The sequence below is a fragment of the Typopeltis vanoorti genome, chromosome 7 (genome assembly GCF_054136105.1).
Source record: "Typopeltis vanoorti isolate ZY-2024b chromosome 7, IOZ_Tvanoo_1.0, whole genome shotgun sequence".
Taxonomy (NCBI): domain Eukaryota; kingdom Metazoa; phylum Arthropoda; class Arachnida; order Uropygi; family Thelyphonidae; genus Typopeltis; species Typopeltis vanoorti.
In genome coordinates, this window is record NC_143555.1 from 31658657 (window position 1) to 31679192 (window position 20536).

The following is a 20536-nucleotide window of genomic DNA, read 5'->3' on the forward strand; positions in this document are numbered from 1 at the left end:
ATCACATCATTTTACAGACACCCTTCCCACTCCTCTCACAGAATGTCACACTTTTTGAGACGAGTTCTGTTTCGGATTGTCAAATCACAGATGAATATAAAGCAATATATTACCAGGAGCAGGAGTGATATGCATAGCAAAAAGTTAAAGAATTTTAAATTTAGTAAAATCGTATGTACATTTTAAATAATTAAACACTTGAAAGATTATTATAATCATGCTAATTTGAAGAGTTTAAACTTTTATTTCAAAGAAGGACTGCTTTCTTCACATAGAATATTTATAAAATATTTTCCGCTCACAATAATTTTATGGTTCGAATAAATTTTTGTGTGCCAATGCAAGCAACCGTCAGTAATTGTTGAACTTTCTTATTCCACAACTAAACAGAATAGATACCGAAAAGTTTAATATCTTATTAATCACCAGTGGCTTATTTATAGTAATTAATTCTTCATTCCTTATAAGATTTTTTGGACGTTCAGGTAGTAACAGTATGAGTTATTTTGTTTTCTTATTCTAGTGAATAACCTAGGCACACCTGTTAAACTTATTTTGGTTACTTATTCAACCAGAGATACACCAACACACACACACACACACACACACACACACACACACACACACACACACACACACACACACACACACACACCGAACCCATTTGGAACGCATCCAAAAGTGTTGCTTCAACGAACACCCAAGCCCCTTGCGTCCACCCAACCGAACATATATGTAGATTCCGTCCACCCTACTCGGATCTCAAGGTTTTCTTTACTAAGAATAGAACCCGAGTCACAAAAACTTCTCCTTCATTCTCACGCTAAAATATCCCACGGAAGGTGAAGGGAATGAAAGCAACATCTGTTGTTAACTGCTAAACTCCCCTCCACTGGGCAACTGGCGAGAAAGACATCATCAAAACTAAGATAAGTATTATTATTTCCATCAACGAAAACACACTAATATATGCATGCTTGTTTATTTAATTTCCAGAAAAGCATTACAGTCATGCTCTGATGTTAATACTGTCAGTATTAACAAACTTTTGTGCATATTGTGGAGAGGAAATTCAATAGACAAAATCTGCAAATACAGAATCAATACATAACAAAATAAACTCTCATTTATTTTGTTATGTACTGACTTTGTTATATACGGAATTTTTTATATTTCTTCAACCATTTAATTAATTTTATGATAATTCCATACACGAGAGACTATTCATCCTACACAGTGTGTCCGCTAAATTACGAGGGAGATTTTTACGGAGTACTATAAATAGAATTAGGCGAAATAGCATATCATTTTAGCCGCTAGAATGTACCAGTTGGGATAGCTTCATTAATTCTCGCATAAATGCTGTTTCAGTAAGACCGTGTTAGTGACCCGTGCCAAAAATTCGAAAATGGAACAACAAGCTGTGATAAAAATTTATTTTAAACTAAATAAAACCGCCCCTGAAATAATTTTAAAACGGTGCACGAATTTTTGAGTGACTTGCATGATTTCAACATGACGCATTCAATAGAAGACGATCCACGATCAGGAAGGCCTGTCCCGGTTTGGATCAATGAAAGACTGAAAAAGTTCCAGAGCTCGTTAACAGCAAAGGTCGAATCACTACTGAACAGAAATTAAACACCAAAGAGGAAGCAACAAGTGAAATTTTGCTGGAATATTTTGGTCAAAGAAAGATTTGTTTGCGATTATTATCAGACTCTTGATCAGACACTAATCAGAGAAAACATCGTGTTGCTGGGCTGTGAAAATTTTAATTACGATGATTCACCAAGATACCATTTTTGGAAAGAATCGTGACTGGTGATGACCTGTTGGTACTTTCATTACGGCCAAGAACAGGAGAAGTATGGATGGCGATCGCAGACGTCTCCAAAATAGCAAAAGGTTCGACTGCAGAGGTCTCTAGTCAAAACAATGCTGATCGATTTCGATATTCATCGAATTGTTCATAAGAATACAATGACGTAATCCAAGCTTTTATGCTATGAAGCATCGTTAACATAAAACATAAAAGCTTGTCATGTCATTATAACAACGATTACAAAAAGGAGCAATATGAATTAAATTCACAGACATAAAATGTTCATAAGGAATTTGTTACAGATGGCAGTAGCTTAATAGTCACTATGGTCTTAGTGTTATGTAGTATCTGAATCAACGCATCAGACAAGTGCAAAGGAGAGTAATACCGAACAAACAGCTAGCTGTTGCTGCTCGACAACAACAGCTAGTTAAACATAAAAACATAAACTGGTTTATGTTTAACATAATTCTTATTTCATAAATCTTTCATCACGTAAACTTCAAGAATATCGATATGGCGCAAATTTTAGTGGGGTGAAAATAATTTGATAGACCTCAAAGTTAGCAATACTCAATTCATTTCATTTTTCATGCAAAAGATTGCTTTTTCATAATAATTTTATCTCTACAAATGGCTGTTTATTTCCTTAAAATAGTTTTAACTTTGCTTAGCGTAGACTCCCCTAGAAACTATGATGTCGATAGTTTCCACCCCAGTAAAAAAAAGAAATCAAGTTTCCTCTCTCCTTTACTCCAAACGTTATCAAAGTTAAAAAAAAATCAATTGCTTAAATTTTTATTTAATGTCTAAACATCTGATTGAGCTACATTTTTTTTTACAAAACAATTAAGTAGAGATGTTTGAATCATGCTCGACTTTTTCATCTTGTCATGCAATTTGCGATAGCTGGCGATCGCTTTATCAAGATTTCAGCGGACTTCGAAGCTTCGTTCCTTATCAGGATCAGCATCAACTGTTCTGAATGGGACTCGAGCAAGGTTCTCTCATCTTAATTATTCAGTTCATTAAATCCCAGTTTTTTTCCAAATGTGCTGATTTCTTCAATAATATTAGATCTTGGATTTTATGCACGATAAACTAACATTGGCTCAAGTTTAAAGTCGCCTTCCGCATTGCCTCCTAATAAAAGCGTAAGACGATCTTTAGATACATTGTATTTAAAGATCGTCTGTAGCATCTCAACCAAGATACAATGTATCTTGGTTGAGATGCTACAGGTTTAGCTGGGAAAGCTTTTGTTGGCATACGCTTCTCAAAAGAGACCAGTTTCGTCGACGATGAATATTTGCTGATCGTCATAATCACCCTCCTGAATTATCCTTTGCAATTCTTCAGGAAACTTGCCCGCAGAATCTTTATCAGCACTAGCAGATTCCCCAGTTATTCTTACGTTATGCAGTCCATCTCGATTTTAAAACGGTCAAACCATCTTAAATCGCAGCAAAGCTCTCACATTCCTCTTGAAATTTGGTTTCTTTCAATGAAGTAAAAGTATTGAGAGTTTTTGCCTGAATATTCCTTGTATTAATAGGTATTCTTTTTTTGGTTATAATCCTCAATCCAGAGTGATAGAAGACGCTCCATCTCGATCATTAAATGGCTTCCATTTCGAGTGATCTGCATGCTTAAAGAAGCAGTAGAACTTTTCCTTGGTTCTTGTATTCTTTGCTTTTATTTAATATAGTCCAAACTGTAGACTCGCTGTATCCCAGCTCTGGCACAATCATTGTATTACTAGCGCCACTTTCATGTCTCTTAATGACTTCCAGCTTTTCTGTTCGCTGCAGATTGGCGACAAAAAATTTCGTGTAACGTAAAATTTCGCATAACGTAAAAAAACGTTTAATTAATTAATCACTCGCTTAAAGCGGGAAACAGTATCATTTCACTCAATCGTGAGAAACTGATTATCGTGCATATCGAATTCGCGTTAAGCGAGGTTTTCCTGTAGTCACGAATTTCTATGAGCGCAAGTAAAACAGATGAACACAAAACTTCACTCTGCATTCCGTCGTATACATGGGAGCTGAAACCAGATCAATTCACGCCTTTATACTAACTAGTGTTAGTATAGTTATTTTATCGTGCTTAAGAAGGAATATGAAATAGCCGTGGCTATGTTTTGATGTCCAGGGCAGTAAATCATCATAAGCAAGCCACTTCCCGACCAGCTGGCTAATAATCCTATTGTCATTTACTTGGCCAGATCGTGCCGGGAAGAAGTTCACGTAGAGTGGTATGCTGAGGGGGGAATTGTGTAGACCACGTAATGGCAGCGTGACTTTTAACAAACACTGGCATGTTCCTAAACTCTTCTGAATCACTAACAGTTAATGGTATCATAATAATTACATATCTTTGGAATAAAAAAACTTTCATAAAAAGCAATAAAAAAAGGATGAAACAACAAAATGCATCAAAAAAATTATAAAAAAATGTCCATATATCCGACAAAGATCACTTTCATATTTACTTCACATTAGTGGTTTTAACACAGACATAAATGATGAGCACCTACATTTACAGACATGAAACCCTACCTGCTACATCTAACAGAATCTCAACGAGCTGCTAGGGAAACGACTCTCCACCTCAGTTTTCCAAACTATACACGAGTGATTCTTTCCATCACAAAAATAGAAGGAATCATGAGTGTATAGTTGTAACTGAGAATCCTTCTTTTTTACCTGCTCTGGATCAAAATTTGCTTTTTTATTGTGCTGAATTCATCTTCTCTCTTTATCGCTCTCCAAACTCTGAAACTCAATCCCACTTTTTCTGAATGATTATCTCTGAGGTTCAACTGGAGACCAAGAACCTAAACAGCGGGTTAATTTTCGTTCAAGACTTCCATATCCCTAACCCAAGTGACTTTTCTTTTCCAATGCCATTCATCAACATGGAAGAAATGCCGAGGTATATTTGCTGTTAGCAATGACTTAACATAAATTGTTTAACAGCTCACCGGAATAGCGGGTAATCTTCACCATCTTTCCAATCCCTTGACGGTTTATTAATCAGTTCTCCACTTAGTAATTCATGCCAAAACCTAGCCTAAGTTCCATTTTCTATCGAGGGGCCTTTCTCCAGGCATTCAATCTCATTTTCTTTGGCTCGATAATGGTGCTATCGAGCCAAATTTGAACAGACAGTGCAATGATCTTTGCGCTGTCTGTTCTTTCTTTCCACTCTCTGTTTTCGATTACTATTTCTTCTTTGTTTATCCAAACGCCTGTTCTGATCACTGAAATAATTCTTCTTACAATGAAGGCAGTCAATACTCCTCACTGCCCATAAAACATCTTACAACTCTCCAAAACTTGAATCCCCCAACAAGTGCCTCAAAACAATTAGGCCAAAAACTCATACCAGAAATGGTTTCAGAAAAAGACTGTAGCTTCACTCTCGACCTATAATGAAGATCACATGAGCTGCAAAAATCCATGAAGAACTCTAATTCCTATTGTCGTCTGCTCAAACAGAAGTTGTGTACCTCTCTTTCACATCTAGATTGTACCATCCTAATATCACCCAAAGAAAAAGCTGACCTTCTGACTACCTTTCTGTGTTGATGAAATAAATTACGACCATTAGCAGTTATCATTCTTTCTTCTCTACTAACTCCTCCAGTTGGCCAAGGCAAATTATTTCTATTCTATCAATAATAATTCACTGAATGCCAACCAATCAGAGTGTCTTCCCTCCCCAAGTGCGCTCAAAATTTGTGTTCTAGAATTAATACCTAACGTATATCGTTTCTACAAAATATACTTATCGGATAATCTTCAACATGTCTACAAGCATATATGCATTCTATTCCACACAAAAGGCGAGAAACATCAGCCAACAGACGCCTCACTGTCATCATCTCAATTCAGCAAAAATAATGAGAAAAACATAACAATCAACTTCTGCACATCCAAAAACTTTAACTCACCAGTGACCGCCTATATGAATTCCATTTTCCTCATTCACTTTGGATCGCCTAGCCTACGTTCAGACACACACACAATTAATAATCAAATATACTTCTCTAATAGCCTGTTGATTGGGCCGTAATTTCAATCACATCGAACCAAAATGCCTACAATCTCCAGCTGTTCAAGAAGCGCATTAATATGTTATTTCTTTTTTGAACACTTGTGCACATATGGCACTGATGCGCTGTAGTGTCTACAATCTTTCGTATGTGATTTAATAAAAAAAAATCTTTTCTGTTTCATTTTTTTTTCGAGAAGAGAAAAGGAATGTCATCGTTCATGTATGATCATCATGTTTTAATTTCTCTGTACTACTGAAATTAAGATATTTTGATACGTCAATCACTTAATAATAGCACTGAATATCTCAGGGGTAAAGACAGGGAATGAAATTTTAGATTCAGCCACTTTAACTATTTTAAGTTATTGAAATATTAATTCCTCTTAGCAGAAATTTCATGTGGAAAAATACTAATATGACAAGAAAAAATCATATATCCAGCAGTCTGTCTAAAAAAAAATCCGGCATTTAACCATCCTCAAATAAAAATAAAAAAGTAACTAGGGTAATCATAATGGTGTGTTTCACTAGTACAATTTGGAGAGGCACACTTTTTTTTGTGAAAAAAGTTAATGAATATCTTTTAAAATAACTATTATTATAATAAAAAATAGTGATCAGCTGGGAAACCTGTTGGCAATACGAGTACATTGAGATATACAGCGAGTTAAAAGTCAACAGGGTAATTGTAATTAGTTGATCTTTACAAGGGACGCGATGACCGTAGCAATGTAATGAGCGAAAGTTAACAATTATTGTTATGCTTTGAATTGAACGTAGAAAGAAGATTCACAACTAGTGCGACTTGATTCCCTTGCGATTGAATGCACCACTCTCTCTCTCTCTCTCTCTCACATAACTTATTTATCATATAATAGCTTATCACTTTATTTTATGATGCCAGATTCAGATTCAGACACCTTCAATCTCATAAACTATTAAAATGGCTTTAAGGCCGAATTAAGTGGAAAGCAAAATTTGATTATATGCCCTGATGGCATTATTGGTATCATAGAGTCCACATATTGTGTAGAGAAGGAACACCATGAGGAGAAGGAGAGGAAGTAAAGAGCTGATGCTTGAAGACACGGTTGCTTTATGCATCTTTCTGCTTGTAATGTTTAAAAACTGCCCTCACGAACACACACATGTTAACAGAAGTATTTGGACACCTAGTTGTCGAAAAATGTGTTTTAATTACACTTCGAGTACTGAACGGAACTACCTTTTGCCTGAATAAGAGCAACTACTCTTCAGGGAATGCTTTCAATCAATTTCTGATGCCACGCAACAAGAATATTCTTCCATTCCTCGCGCAAAGCTAACCCGATTGCTGATAACGGTTGCTGTGGTCTGAGCGAAGTTGGCATTCGAATTCATCCCAAAGATGTTCGATGGATTCTGAGCCGGGCAAGAAAACACTCCAGCGTTGTTTCGTGGAACCAGTCTAGGACACGCAGTGCAGTATGGCATGAAGCATTATCATGCTCAAGTATGCAAGCGTCATTGTCGAAGAACTTCCACAGCGCCGGAAGCATGAAGTTGTCTAGGATGTCCAGGTAACCATCAGAAATCGTGGTTTTGGGTACATCCACCAAGGGACCAAGCCTTATCCAACTAAAACACCCCTATACTGTTACAGAGCCTCCACCAAACTTGACAGTAGGAATGATTCGGTCCTGCCGGAACTGTTCCCTGGGTAATCTTTAGATCCAAATACGATCATCAGAGTAAAACATTTGGAAGCGCGATTCTTCGCTCCAGAATCCTTTTCCAATCATCTACGGTTCAGGAACGGTGTGAAAGACACCAGTCCAAACGTCGTTTGGCATTGGTGTGTGTGTGGGGGGGGGGGGGATGATTTTTGGCTTCTTCGCAGCAGCTCTGCGGTGATAACCTAAGGCATGTAACTCTCTGCGGACAGTTCCGGTGTTGACAGATACCCCTGCAGCATTTTTCAGGCTGACTTCGAGATCTGCCGCAGATGATGTGCAGGATGCTGAACATTCCGAGACAGAGCTCGTTCATCTCGGTCAGCGAGTGTCGGTGGCCTCCCATGGCGTTTTCCTGCTGGTAGCACCATCAACTTTCCATCTAAGAATGACATACGCAACGTTGGATTTCGGTATACTGAGACCGGTAGCAATGTCATGGACAGAACGACCATTGATGTGACACCCAACTATACTCACACTTTGGAAGTCTGTCAGTTCGGCTGACCGTGGCATATTGACATCGAGTACAGTGCAAAACATGCAACACATTCCACCTTTTACTAGACTTATGCAGACACTCTTTGAATATCTGCATGGCAAGTCAGGTGTCCAAATGCTTTTGTCAACATTGTGTGTGTGTGAACCCCCGAGTTTTTCTTGTAATAGTATAAAAATCAGAATCCGTAATTTGCATGGCACGTAAGATGTCCAAGAGAGAGAGAGAGAAGAAAAATGTTTCGGAGATCAAAGCAGAAACATTATAGATGACAATGCTGATCTATCAGAAAGTAATGACATTATTACCCAAAACCTTTTACAATGCTTACTTGAAATAGCTGGTACCACAGAACAGAAACAAGAAAATCTCCGAAGAAACAAAACAGCTTATGAAGAAACGAAGAGAAATGAAATAATCAATTAAAATAAAAAAAAATTGATTACACCGAACTGTGCAAAACGATCAGAAAACGTATCGCAGAAGAAATAAGAAAATTCAATTGTAAATTCATACAACAATTGAAAACAACCGTAGTCTCAGAAAAGCCAAACAGCAATTGATGAACATCAACAAACAGATGGTTGCAGTCAAAGTACAAGACGGGACCATCACCAGAAATAAATGTGCTATAGCAAAAAGAGCTGAAGAATTTTACTCAGTATTATATCAGTATGATGAATGAAATGGAGAAGAAGATAACTACGATTCTACCAGAAGAAGTTATGTATAGCATCCAAAGCTTGCAAAATGGGAAAGCTGTAGGTGAGGATGGAGTTAATAGCTGAACTTCTAAAAACAGGTGGAGAAATAATTTACAAACTCTTAGCAAAACTATTTACTCTATGCCTGAAGAAAAATGATGTACCAACAACATGGAAGAAGGCTACCCTAATTCTGATATATAAAAATTGTGAGATAGATTACTTGACGAACTACGGACCTATCAGTCTACTATCAGTGGTTTACAAAGTGTTTACAAAAGTCTTAGCTCATAGGCTTTGTGCGACTCTAGACCTAGCACAACCAAAAGAACAGGCAGGCTTTCGAAGGGGCTTTAGTACAATGGACCATATTCAAGTTGTACAGCAGATTATTGAACGGTGTAATGAATATCAATTACCACTATGTCTTGGTGTTATTGACTATGAGAAAGCCTTTGATTTACTTAAAACGTGTGCAATACTTAAAGCATTACGAAATCAACAAGTGGGTGAGCCATACATCAGGACCATCAAAAGAGCATACACCAATGCCACAGCAGTAATTCGTTTCGATGGAAACATCGCTACTGTGAGAATACAGAGATGTATAAGACAGGGTGACACAATATCTCCAAAATTATTCACAGCGTGCCTAGAAGAAATATTCAAACTTCTTGATTGGGAAGGGAAAGGTCTGAAGATAAATGGAAGATATTTAAGCCATTTACGCTTTGCAGATGACATAGTTATCTTTACTCCAACTGTGCATGAATTACAGATCATATCCATGCACTCCAAATTGCTAGCGAAACAGCTGGCCTAAAGATGAACCTAAAGAAGACCCAAGTTATATTCAATAGCTATGTCCAGCCAGAAATAATAAAAATCAATAATGAGGAAATTAAACAAGTAGATCATTACATATACTTAGGATAACAGATATCAATGGAACAAAATATCATGGATGAAATTAAAAGGCGCACGATACTTGGGTGAAAAGCATTTGGAAAATTACATTCAATATTCAAAAGCCAACTACCATTATGCCTGAAGAGAAAATTCTTTAACCAGTGTATATTCTTTCTATACTGACATATGGCTGTGAATCATGGACACTGAATGCAAACGAAATTCAAAAATTAAGAACAACACAATTTAGTATGCTTGGTATCACGAGATTGGATCACAAAAGGAATACGTGGATAAGAAATCAAACTAAAGTCTCTGACATCATAGGAAGAGTGAAACATCTGAAGTGACAAGGGGCTGTTCATATTGCTCGAAGACAAGATCAAAGACGGACAAAAGAAGTACTGGATTGGATTGGATTCCACGAGAAGAAAAACGACCACGACACCGACCTAAATCACAGTGGATTGATGATATCGTCAGATTTGCAGAAGTGACAGACAGACAGTTTTAAAGTAATCTTGGAAAGGCCTTCATCCAGCAGTGGATCAACAATGGCTGCTAATGATGATATATATATATATATATATATATATATATATATATATATATATATATATATGAATTTTTTTTTTACCTTGGGGATAATATAGATTAAGGATACCAAGTAATTTTATAAACTTGGTTTTTTTACTACTTCTCTCAAGTAAACAAAATAGTTAAGTTTGCGCCTGAACGTAGTTCAAGTCTAAAAAGGTAGTGCAACACCAGGGCAACTCGTTGTAAAAGTGGTAAAGCTCTGATCACTATTCTTAGTATTTCTCATAATGTAAAACACATCTCACTAGAAGATGTATACTGTTATACATTATGGGGGGGGGGTCACTACCCAGACTGATTTCAACCTTTTTTGAGGTCTCCTCAGTGAGTAGCTAGATCCTTAAATACCAAGGTTTTTAGTAATACAGACTTTATCAACTTTACCTATACAAGTTGCAACAAGGTGCTTTTACTTTGAATAAGAAACTCTGGATGAGATAAAGATATGAAAAAAAAAAACATATTTATTTAAAAAAACCAAGTTCATAAAATTACTTGGTATCCTTAATATATATTATCCCCAAGGTAAAAAAATTTTCATATCTTTATCTCATCAAGAGTTTCTTATTCAAAGTAAAAGCACTTTGTAACAACTTGTATAGGTAAAGTTGATAAGGCTCTGTATTACAAAAAACTTGGTATTTCAGGGTCTACCTACTCGCCGGGATAAGAATAGCCCCACCGCAAGCCCATGTGTGTCGTAAGAGGCGACTAAATGGACACGGAGTTTCGAGAGTTTTGCTCTCTCAGGTTTCTTCTGGAATTTCGCTCCCGGTGAGGGGGGGGGGGGGCTTAGATTTTGGGAAGTTTTCCTGGGAGTGCATATTTTGAGTCTCCGGGAAGGTGTCCTCCGGTACAGCCCGGTGAAGAGCTTTGTTGGTGGATGCTTTTCCCTGAAATATGTGTGGTTCTGCTCGGTGGTGGGGGGGGGGGTGCCCCATCACCGAGTGGAGCTAACGCTGAGTTGGACGGTCGTTCGGCCACTATGGAGTGGTCTAGAGAGCGTCCTAATTTTTAGAGTCGGCATTACTTAAAACAAGCCCCAATGAGAGTGGAAACCTGTGCGAGGCAGATCTGGCTTTGAGAGGCTCCGCTTGGAGGTAGGTTTTTGCCTGTTTCTGAGTGGGGTCACCGCTGACATTATGGCTCTGCTTGGTGGTGGGGTGAGCCTGCCACTGGGTAGAGCCAATGCTGAGAAGTTCTCGGTGAAGGGGTAAGCCTGTCATCGAGTGGAACAACGATGAGTTGGGCGATCTTTCGAGATCGTCTTATTTTTAGAGCCTATAACATAAGGTTGAAACCGGTCTGGGTAATGACCCCCCCTACCCATAATGTATAACAGTATACATCTTCTAGTGAGATGTGTTTTACATTATGGGAAATACTAAGAATAGTGATCAGCTCTTTACCCACCTTTACAACGAGTTGCCCTGGTGTTGCACTACCTTTTAGACTAACTACGTTTAGGGGCAAACTTAACTGTTTTGCTTACTTGGGAGAAGGAGTAAAAAAAAACCAAGTTTATAAAATTACTTGGTATCCTTATATATATATATATATATATATATATATATATATATAAGAGATTTAATGACTAAAACCGAGAATAATTGTAAGGCTTTAATGATATAAAACACTACTAGTTTCGGCTTTTGACAGCCTTCTTCAGGTGTCTTCTAAAAATAGGAAACAGCAATAAAAACACTGAAGTTTAAAACTGAGAAGCACAGGAAAATTGCAGTACATAATTGACAAGAAAAAACGTTGTATTTACAATTAAGTTGTTCTTTCAAACGTGGCATTGTTTGTTCTGTGCGTGCTTGCAGACTCTCGTGAACGCCAGTACTGAACAGCAACAGAGTGGCTATCACGGATGTTGTAGCTCAAATTATTTAAATGTTCACGATTAATCATGGCAACGAAAGATGTTTTCGGATCTATCCCAGAAGACTGAATATATATATGACAGAATGATCATTAACTCGGTTAACATACATACTTTTATGAAGAATTGAATGACTAGAACCGAGATTTAAGTAAAAAGGTTTTAATATAAAAACACTACTAGTTTTGCCCTGTAACAGCCTTCTTCAGGTGACATAAAAGTAGAAAAAACACTAAACATTGAGGGTTAAAAGACTATGAAGAACAGACAGTCTCTTTACATAATTAGCATTGAAACGTTGTAGTTGTATTTAAAGCTGTTCTTTCGTTTGTTGCATTGTTGGGAGAGTGCGTGCTTGCGACATCACGTGAACGCCAGTACATGATTACAGCTGAATGACTATCTGGGAGGTTGTAGCTCAAGTTATTATTTAGATGAACAGGATTGAGGATGATTTCTCTAGATTCCACGATTTTTCTCTCTAGTTCATCATTGCAACGGAAGATGTTAGTAGATTTTTCCCAGCAGACTTTGTCTGTCTGTCCAAAATAAGGAATATCACAATCACAATATTTTATATACACCATGGTATTTGAGTTGATGATGACAAGGTTTCGGGTGGCTTATTAAGAAACGGATCTTTGAAAGGTGGAGTGAATAAGGTTCTGATATTGTATTTTCTTAGAACTTTTGCTAATTTATGTGAAACTGTACTTATGTAAGGAACAGATATATTGCCTTTGAATCTATTTGTTTCTTCTGAGTGATGTCTAGGAGGATTAAGAAGGAATTTGTCAATGATTCTCTGGAATATCCATTAACTTCGAAAGAAGTTTTCAGATGGTTTATTTCTGTAAAAAGTTCATTTGGGTCATCCAGAAGAGAACGGGGTCTATGTCCCAAGGTGGAAATTATTCCAAGTTTATGAGGAGGGAAGTGATGGGACTGACTATGCAGATATCTGTTGGTATGTGTGGACTTTCTATATATCGATATTTTGAGTTTACCAGAAGAGCGAGTCAGATTGACATCAAGAAAAGGCAAGGAATTATCCGTTTCAAGCTCGGTAGTAAACTTAATACTTTGATGTCAGCTATTGAGATGTTCGAGGAAAACCATAAGGGAATCATGTCCATGGCTCCAAATAATAAAGACATCATCTACATAGCGTTTCCAAACTTTAGGTGTTAAAATAAAGGAAAAGATAACTTTGGTTTCAAAATCCTCTAAGTAAATATTTGCGAGTACAGGAGATAAAGGATTACCCATAGCCAGTCCATGATTTTGTTTGTATATATTATCTTGAAATTTGAAGTAACTGGACCTGATGCAATGTGTAAGGAAGGCTAACATTTTTTTGGATAACTTGTCCTTAAGTAATGTTCTGTTGGGACATTAGTGAACAAAAAAGTTATGTCCAAGCTAGCCATGATGTCATCTTCATTAACTGTAATATCCTTGATGTATGTAACAAATTCTGTAGTGTTCTTGATAAAGGATGATGACTTGCCTGAAAAACCTTTTAGGTATTTGGCAAGATATTTTGAAAGGTTGTACGACGGAGAATTGATACCTTCTACAATTGGACGTAATGGAGTGTTCTCTTTATGGATTTTAAGAACACCATATATGCGAGGAATTAACGGATGGAGAGAGCGTAGAGATAAGCGAACGTTTCGGGATAAATCAGTTGTTGTTTTTAATAAGTTGTTTGTACGATTTTGAAGTTCACGAGTTGGATCTCTCTCGAATATTGAGTAGGTATCATTATGTAGTAATTCAAGCATTTTATTCTGGTAATCTTCAGAGTTGAGGATGACTGTTGCATTGCCTATATCCGCAGGAAGGATTATTATATATCTGTTGTTTTTTAAACTTTTAATAGCTTTGCGTTCTGATGAAGTAATGTTATCTGCAGGTGGTTTTGCGTTATTGATAATAAAGATTGATTCAATACGTAGACGTTTTCTGCGTATTGAATAGTAAATCTGTCGAATTGCGTATGGAAGAACGCAGGACATTACTTACAAGAGACAGCGAGCCAGTGCATTATCTAGTCATATCCTTTTCTCGGCTAATCCTAATGATGAAAACCAAAGTCACAAAGTCTGCTGGAAAAATCTACTAGCATCTTCCGTTGCAATGATGAACTAGAGAGAAAAATCGTGGAATCTAGAGAAATCATCTTCAATCCTGTTCATCTAAATAATAACTTGGGCTACAACCTCCCAGATTGTCATTCAGCTGTAATCATGTACTGGCGTTCACGAGATGCTACTAGCACGTACTTTCCCAACAATACAACTAACGAAAGAACAGCTTTAAATACAACCGGAACGATTTAGTGTCAGTTATGTATAGAGACTCTGTATGATGTTCATAGTTTATTTAAGCTTCAGTGTTTTAGTGTTTTTTTTCTTTTTTCTTTCTTTTATAATCTCACCTGATGAAGGCTGTTAAGCCGAAAGTAGTCGTCTTTTTATATTAAAACCTTTTTACTTAAATCTCGGTTCTAGTCATTCAATTCTTTATAAAAATATGTATGTTAACCGAGTTAATGATCATTCTTTCATATATATATATATATATATATATATATATCATATAAATAGCATGTCATGGTATGAAATTTGAAATTTGGGTGCTACTGTTGCGCATGTGTGTTTGTGCTCGCGTGCCCTCTGCAGATTTTGGGTTTCTTAAAAGTCACTTTTTAATGGGGGGGGGGGTGGAAACTAATAAAAGTATATTTTAACGTTGATATCTTCGTGCTTCTTAATTAGTAACTTTAAGTTGAAATTCTTTTAGTTCATCATAAATGTTCAATAACAAGGAATTTTTTTTCTAACCGTTTCCGTATATACCCATGAAAAATAAGAAATATCATGAGAAACTGATGAGATAAAAAAGTTTTATTTCAAAATGAATGCCACTTCGATAAAGCAAAAGAAGATCATCGATACTTTCTTCTGTGTGTTTGTGGAATCAATAATAACTGGCCGCATACATAGAATCAATCTGACATTAAATATGTATTCATTCTATAAGTTAATGATCTCAAAATAAGGAAAAGCAGAACGTTCTGTTAAATAAAAATATTTCAATAATATTTCAAATTTTAAATATATTAGTGAATGAACACCTTTGTTCCATTTTAATGTTTCTAGAAAATCAAGTTTGATAAAATAGCTGCAAATTGTTAATTCATAAAAAAGGACACACCCCATTTTAAATGTTTTAGTACAATAATAGTAGCATAATCACCGGGTTTTAAATGGTAGTAATTTTGCATATTTTAAAGAACAAAAAAATGTTCAAGAATCGCGTAGTGATTATTGATTGTATTAATTATAAGAAAGAGATTGGGCCAAAATGAATAATCAGATACAGATGGATTGGATTATATAAAATCAGAAAGCGAATCGTATGATATACAGAAAAAGTATATGTGGTAGATAGATGGCATCATAATTAGTATCTTCAGATTAACAAAAGAAATAGAGTTGTAATGCAGATTAAAAACATCACCTCGCTCGTGGTACATAACCTCGTCTGGATTCATTAAACCGTATATACTCTCTACCACATGACCATCCACTCATTCACGGCTATTAATAATTACCTATGAAAAGCTGGAGGTCCGAAGAATGATCAAAAGCAATCATTCGGTTAAAATAATGCATTTATCAACCATTCGCAATATTAATTTCAATTTATGTATTAAACGCCGTTCTGATTTGATCACTAAGAAGAGATTAGTTCCTTTGTTTTGTTTACAAAATAATTCAAGAAGCAGAAAAATTATTAAGGGGGGACGCCATATTTTAATTTTCATAAATTACTTATTAAGAATTAAATTCGAAAAAATATCGAACTAATTAACGTAATTGTAATTAAAACGGGATGGGATCGATTAAAGTTTTTGTGTGTCCTCTCCCCACCCATGAAAGATTGTAAACTTATAGTACAACAACATCAGGGAGTTTGTCATTTTTATTATATTTTTTACATAGTTCGGAAACCCTGCTCTAGCTAACAAACATGATATTTTTTCTAGCCACTTCATACTCCAAAAAGAGGAGCAGAGGTCTCACACCGGACGATAAGTCATCTCCCACACACGCACAAACGTTCATTCCCACGGTGGCATTCCAAACCGTGGCGTGTTGATTGGAAAAGGGGTTTGTAACCACTCGGGAAAGCAGGCAGATATAATGTCTACATGATGGTAATAATATTTTTTGAAACGCTTCCCCATGGGGAAAAACACGTAGTGCTGAACTTTATATTAGTAGCAGTAGTAGTAATATTCTGATTAGTTTTAATTTCGCAAAGAAAAAAAAAAAAGAAGCCCCGGAGTCCCGTTTAGTGTATAGTAATAACATCATGACATTTTTAGTGAAGATATGATTTTGCTATTTTTTTATTTTCTTGCATATACAAAGAATATGTCAAGGAATTATTTAAACAGTGCAATACAACACTCGTTCTAAACCTAACACCCGCCCGCATTTTAGGGTATTACAAAGTTACGGTTTTATATTGCACAACCTCTTCGCCTCTATTACCTTAATGATGTCATCGAATAGTTGGTGGCAGTTCGAGCGAATCGTAGATTTGAAGTTTCGGTCGTACCTACAACACACACCCACCGCGTTTCACTACCTAGCCCATGACAACAGACCATTCAGCTGAAATTGCGTTTGTAATGAACTGTCGATTCTTACTTTCAGTATTTGAAGGAATAGGTCACGCAACCTCTGTTTCAGGGAGGAACACTTCACAAATGTATATAAGCACACTATATGATAAACATTCATGTAGTCGACGCACTGAAAACTGGAACAAAATATTTAACAGATGTGGAAGGGATATGTGACACATTTGTTGGAGAGTGGCAAGATTCCCTATACATATATTTCTACCCAGATCATTCTAACCGATATATGCGTTCATGTCACTTCCGCGAACCGACTGAAATAATATTCCTGCCTGAATGATTTATAGAACACTTCCAATCAAAAATTTGCATATGTAACCTAAACTGATTTTCATGAAGTGCAATACTAATCTCCTGGTCTATAACTAGTAAAGTGCATAACTAGGTGTTAATATCTTCGCGTTATTACTTTTTTTTCAGTTGAGAAATAATAGCATTTGATATTTTCTCATGTCATTTTGACATGCAGTATAGGCAGATCAACTTGGGTTTATATTCTAAGTTTAGACTTAGGCTGAAATACCCCTTGCTGATCGTAATGCATGGTGTCAGTTAAGGGCGAAAAACTAGCTTTAAATGTCTAAAAAATATCTTTTAATTAGGTTAACCTACTATAACGATAAAATAATGTCTACTTACAGTGTTGCAGACCATTAAAATTTCGAAACACCTACGATTTTACATCACTGCTTATAAACATTTCTTGTTTCCATGGGTACCGAAACTCGTTTATACTCACAAAGGACAGAGTCCCCTTCTGAAAGTTCTCGAGTTCTGTTGGAAATGACCTTCCCGTACTAACCACGTGATTTATTTCCCTGTCTTCGCATGCACGTTCCGAGTATTGTTAAAAGATCACGTTCTCAAGCGCGCAAAGCAGAAATGAATCCACGATTTACAAGCGGTACTATTTGGGTCTGTTAACAATATGCAGCAAAAAGCTACTCTTTCTGGCTGTGTATTCAAAATGGATGCGTTCAAACCCATAAATACTTGGTATTTCGATCCAGCTTTAAGTATTTAATGAAAGACTGGAATAACTTCTGAAGCGACCAAGAATACAAAAGTAGTATATTGTGTCTGTTAATTGTATATTCTCCTGCTTTTCTGTTTTGTGGGATAAAAAAAAAAAAAGACTTCACCACCTCCACATGAGACAATTATGTCACCTCCAATTAAAGATTCCTCAGGTCTTAGATAGCCCTCAAAAATCAGGTATTTTCAACCGAAGGGAAAATACTTTTACCTTTGCATATCATTAGACACATATACTGTAATTGAAAATCGCAGATATTTGGGAGGCGTTATTGTTATCACGGATATATTGCCGTTTTAACCACAGAATAATAATTAAGTTTTCTACCGAATTGCCAACATTTTGAATCCGAATTGCAACGTCCTTTACATCTATCCCATATGAAATGGGTATTTTCAGCGCATGCAAGAGAATTCACTTTTTCTCTATTACATGTTTATATTGAGGGTAATTAGGAAATAACGAGTATGGAACTGAGACTATCATTATTTTGCCATTAATAATGGTCCCGATTATTACCGAAATTAAGATTACAAAACTTAGTAGCGATATTAAATCTCATACTGCCACTGAAATGATCAGATTGAATCCAGATACTTAATACTTGAGTATTAAGTTCTCAGTTTCAATTCAATGCGTTAATTTCAATAAAATCCATTCAGACTAAGCCGAGAAATAATATGCGGACGGATGGATTGCAAATCTAATAGGTGTAACGCATAAAGCTAACTGAACTCTTCATGAATCAAAGATAGTGAAATAACGTACTTAGTCCTAGAGGACATAAAGAATAAGAATATCAGGAGTGATAAGGTTTTAAATAAGTTGGGCTGCTTTGAACCACGAAACGTCTGCACACATTTGAAGAGATTTGATGAAACATTTGAAAGGATGCGCTGCATTTCTGTAAAATAAAAATAATCTGAACCGAGTGATACGGTGGACAATTGACAGTACGCGTACTATGAAATTTATATGAAAAGACATCCTTTATATATACAGGGTGTTCGGGATAAATTTGACATATTTATAATTAATTATATTTTTCCGTAAGTTACATGTATTAACACACACTTCTCTTCATTTAAAAGTTTGGACCCTTCTTCATTCAGATACAAGATGTCAGAAAGGATGGATAGCTGGAACCCACCTGAATCATGGAAGAGAATAACTTGTATCATGATGATTCGTGCCCGCCATCAAAATAAGGATATTACGACTGCTGCCCAATGCTCCCTGAATACAGTAAAAACAATCAGGCATGAACTAGAGACTTGCAATGGTGACTACGAGGATGTAGCAAGAAGAAAGATCCCTAGCAGACGATCTGATTGCGTTCGTACAGCAGAATTCCTCGCAAATCTGCAGGAACAGGTGTTGAAGAACCCTGGCATTGGAATTCGGGCTTTGTTCGTGGAGTTGCTAACTGTAGTCAAGCCCTGGATAACAAGGGTAGCCAATGGTAGGCCGTATGTATGGCAGCAGGATTCGGCCCCTTGCCACACCTCTGGGAAAAGTCAAAAATGGTTGTCTGAAAATTTCTACGACTTCACCAGTCCAAATGTTTGGCCTCCAAACTCCCCAGACCTTAACCCCATGGATTATTTTGTATGGGGCGCAGTTGAAAAAGACACCAATCGCACTTCCAGTAATACAAAAGCCCAGTTAATGGATAAAATTAAAACAGTTTTTGCGGCCCTTCCCAGGGAGACTGTAGCATCAGCTTGTTCGAGGTTCCGAAGCAGAATTGAAGCTGTGATCGATGCTAATGGTGGTTATTTTGAGTAAATCTTGTTGATAGTATTGTAATTAACTCTGCCTGTAATGTTTTTTTGTCAATTCATTAAATTTAATAGATACAAAGAAGATTTTCTTTTTCCTTACGAAACTGTCAAATTTATCCCGAACACCCTGTATATATATAAAGCATGAAAATAAACAGTAGTATTTGAAATATCTAATTTTAAAATCTAGCCAGTTAGAGATCTTCCTCCCCCACTTCCTCATAGTGCCTTAAAAAGCTAATCCCACGAAATAAAGGGGGGAATTATTCGGCAAGATTTAACTTGATATTTTAACCCAAAATGCATCTTAGTTAATTATTTTACAATAAAGAAAATTCAACTCTTAGAAATTAGTTTATTGTAGCTCTGTTTTTCACAACACGCTTGAATGAAACAAAAACTTACAAGTAAAAATTCTTCTCACAGGATCACGACAACAAGAAAGCAACGTGCATCCCAAACAAGATCAGTAAGGTACGTTGCGTCTCTATGACCTGCTAACTACACCACACACAGTGGTCCTGCCCGCAGGTCTACATGACCGTTAAAAAACAATGCCGCAGGTCGAATCCCGCGCCGCGTTACTCCTCGATCCCCGAGGGGGCTCTTACCGCACATTACGCTTTCTTGGGTCTACTGCAGGGAAGAGCAAGGTTCTCTCACGGAAGGAAAGCTGAACGCCAAACAGGACAACGACCTCCTCCGTTCGCAGAGCCTGACCTCCAATGTATGCGCTCCATGGGAAGATACCGAAGACGGTAGGAAACCTAACGGTGTGCACACAGGGGAAGGAGTGA

The 20536-nt window shown here is 36.7% G+C and overlaps 1 protein-coding gene across 3 annotated transcripts in view; it reads right to left on the reverse strand.

Annotated features, from left to right (window-relative positions):
- Cad99C (cadherin 99C) overlaps nt 1-20536 on the reverse strand; it is a 184725-nt gene that overhangs the window by 128123 nt on the left and 36066 nt on the right. The window contains exon 1 of one of the 3 annotated variants that reach the window (XM_090395779.1): nt 17559-17644. The exons of the other annotated variants lie outside the window; for them this stretch is intronic. The gene's annotated coding sequence lies outside the window, so the exon portion shown is untranslated. Of the gene's footprint in view, nt 1-17558; nt 17645-20536 lie in introns of those variants that run through there. 3 annotated transcript variants of the gene reach the window in all.